The following is a 3,743-nucleotide window of genomic DNA, read 5'->3' as shown; positions in this document are numbered from 1 at the left end:
ATGGCAGCTGGTGGCTTTACCTGCAACACCACAGCACCTCCCCCTTCCTGTGTTTCTGTTATATAAACATTTAAGAGTATAAATTTTCTTCTGTGTTCTGCTGTGCTGTGTCTCACAGAGTTTCTATGTGTCATATTTATAATATTCTTCAAGTCTAACGACGCGGCTAGGATTTTGTCACTCATCTATTAGATATTAGAATTGGGCTTTTAACTTTCCAAACGCACAGGGATATTTCGATTCCTGCATGTTAATGGCACATTAGAGGTTTGTGATTTTCCTTGTTTGAAATTGGTTGAGACTTGCTTAGTGTGTATCGCAGGTGTGTTTGAGTAGAAGGCATCATCTTTAATCATTTGGAGCAAGGTTTTATAGAAGCCATTAAGCCAAGCTTTTAAATTATGTTCTTCAAATCTTTGTTCACTCTCTCCCTTTTTCTGATTTGACCTGTCAATCATTGCAGGAGTCATGGCGAACTCTCCCACGCTGCCAGTGGATTTGTCAGTTGCTGTCTGTACTTCTATCAAGTTTTTCTTTTATATTTGTTAAGAATATTTCACTGAGAGGCCAACACTGTGGTGTAGCAGGGAAAGCCATGTCATCTGCAACGCCTGCATCCCATTTGGGTGCCAGTTCGAGTCCCGGCTGCTCCACTTCCGATCCAGCTCTCCCACACTGGTGGCAGGGACCCGAGTGCTTGAGTCATCATCAGCGGCCTCCCGGGGTGCTCATTAGCAGGACACTGGATTGGAAAGGGGAGTAGTGGGAACTCAGACTAGGCACTCAGATATGGACACTGGCGTCCCCCCCAGGTAGCTTTCTGAAAGACTGTGGAGATGGGTACCGGCAGCAGCCCTGCAGGCAGGGAAGGAAGACGTGCATGCTGAGCAACGAGTAAGTCTGTATTTTGCACCTCTGTGATGTGCAATGCCACTAACCTGCTGACCAGGGGTGGGACTGGCTGCTTCTCTCTCACATCCCCATCACCCATCAAGTCCAGCCTTTGGATGAGTTCTTCTACCAGGGGGCTTTGGATTTGTCTCAATCTCAGGCAGCAGAGACCACCACTGAGGCCAGCGGATTTGAGCCAACCAACCAACCAAGCGATCATTAGAGCTTCCTCAGAGACTGACTAACCCCGTGAATGCATAATTGCTAGGAAGTGCACCGTATTGACACAGTAGCTGAGCGGCATACAGCCCTGGTTCTGTAATGCAAACGGGCAATGGCTGAAGTCCCCAATGCATTATCAAGGACAGTGGAGCAAGATGATGAGCTTGGAAATTTGACCTTGAACAGACCAGGGTCCCTTCATGGTCAGAGCTGCTTTGCGTGTGGGTCACACGAGCGCCCCCTGGTGGCTAGGGGAAGGGCGAGCCACAGGCAGCCCTTCACCACAGGAACAGGTACTGCACATGTCCAGGGAACCAAGGGCAGGTGGAGGACAGCGCGGTGTGCGTCTCCCAGGAAGAGTCAGGGTGTGGGGTGGACACTGTGGATTGCAGAGCTGTGCTCCACTCAGAGCGTTTATGACCAGAGATGCTAGGATTGGCCTGTCTGGACTACAGGGGCTGCCTCATTCAGGGGCCCAAGAGGTCAAGTGCCAGTGCTATGTCCTCCAGGGCGGGTGCACTGAGTCTTTTTTGGGGGAAGGGTATCAGTGGGGTAAAAGCCAAGGAATACCCATGCATCCACAAAGGTCAGCCTACACCTCGTACAAACACAGGTGCTGTCCCGGCCGGCAGACTTTGCTTGTCCAGGAAGCACATCGTTGTGTTGGTCATCAGAACCCATGCTCATGGCCTGCATCTCTTCCTGCACTGGTGCACATAAAACACTTGGCCATCCTTAAAAATCTGAACTGTCAAAAAATAACCCACTTGGGGCTGGCATTGTGGCGTAGAGGGTAAAGCCACTGTCTTCAGTGCCAGCATCCCATATGGACACTGGTTCAAGTCCCAGCTGCTCCACTTCTGATCCAGCTCCCTGCTAATGAGCCTGGGAAAGCAGTGGGTCTCCCTGCACCCACGTGGGAGACCCAGAAGACGCTCCTGGCTCTTAGTTTCTGCCTGGCCCAGCTCCGGTTGTTGTGGCCATCTGAGAGTGAACCAGCGGATGGAAGACCTCTCTCTCTCTCTCTCTCTCTCTCTGCCTCTCCTCTCCCTGTCTGTAACTCCAACTTTCAAATCAATGAATAAATTAAAAAAAAAGTAACCCAATCTAGCAATAAAATTTCTCCCATACCAGTTAGGATTATTATATAATAAAAAGGAAAGAATTATCCAGCAAGATCTGGACCCGTGAATTTCTGTTCTGGAATCCCTACTTGACTGATGCAGTTCCTTGTTTGCGAATGGGCATGGGAGGCCGGCGTAAGATGCCATTGCTGCTTCCAGCAGCGGCCCCTGTGTCTAGGATTAACGGTGGTGCTCAGGGCAGCTGTTTGAACAACAGTTAAGACACCCACGCCCCACACCAGGGTGACTGGGTTCAAGTTTCTGATTCCAGCTTCCTGCTAATGCACACCCTGGGAGACCGTCACGGGATGGCACCAGCTGGCAGGCCCCTGCCACCCACAGGGGAGACCTGGATTGACCGTGGGGCTCCTGTCTGCAGCCTGGCCCCAGCCTTGGCTGTCCTGGACATTTGTGGAGTGAACAAGCGTGTGGAAGACCCCACCTCGGCTTAGCTGTCTTTTTAGGGGCCTGTTTCTCTGCAGAGGGGTCCCTGGGAGGAAGGCGCAGAAGCTACAAACAGACTGCTTCGCTGTCACTGGGTTTTTCCCAACTCCCCTCTCTTCGCTTCCCCAGGGGTGCCAGGAGGTCCCCCACATCTTCCCGGCAGGGACCCTTTCCTGCTTTTGTGGGGGAGAAGAGAAAGACTTGCGTTCTTCACAAATCCTGCAGAAACACCTTCTGATTCGACAAGGGGCGTTCTTTGTGCACACTGTGTCGAGGTGGAATGAAGGTGCCCCTGGCCGCCAGCGCCAGGGGGACGCTCCCGGGGTCCAGGGTGATCGGTCGCTCCTGGGACGCCCTAATTCCTCAGACACCGCCTTAAGGCTCACGGCTCAACTGTGTTTTTAAGGCAAACATTTAAGGACCTCAGCAGCGGAGGGTCACGCTCCCCCTGGTGAGATGAACACGAGGCTTGTTTTGGAAACAAGGGAGCCCTTCATTCTGCCTGCACATTCTGGAGCTGCGGGGCTTCCTTGAGGACGAGCGAACCCGTGACAAACATTTCAAACACGGGTTTCATTCCAGAGGTGCAACCTACTCAGACATCCGAACCAAATCTGCCAGGGGAGGCAGCATAGCGGGGGTGGGGCGGGGCGTGCGCGGAGTATTGGGGGCATCTCTGCTTTCTGCTCAGTTTTGCTGTCAGTCTGAAACTGCTCTAAAACATGGAGCCTGTTGGGGGCTGGTGTTGTGGTGCAGTGAGCGAAGCTGCCCCTTGCAACCCTGGCAGCCTCTATGGGTGCGCTTGTTCGAGTCCCGACTGCTCCACTTTCAATCCGGCTCCCTGCTAATGTGCCTGGGAAAGCAGCAGAAAATGGCCCCTGTACTTGGTCTCCTGCACCCACGTGGGAGACCTGGATGGAGCTTCAGGCTCCTGGCTTTGGTCTGGACCAGCCCCAGCTGGTGAAGGAGCAGATGGAAGATCTCTCTCCCTCTCTCTCTCTCTCTCTCTCTCACACACACACACACACACACTCTGCCTTTCACATAAATAAATAAAAATAT

This window comes from Oryctolagus cuniculus, chromosome 17, assembly GCF_051225735.1.
Source record: "Oryctolagus cuniculus isolate XC-2025 breed Fujian yellow rabbit chromosome 17, ASM5122573v1, whole genome shotgun sequence".
Classification (NCBI taxonomy): domain Eukaryota; kingdom Metazoa; phylum Chordata; class Mammalia; order Lagomorpha; family Leporidae; genus Oryctolagus; species Oryctolagus cuniculus.
This window is presented reverse-complemented; position numbering follows the sequence as displayed.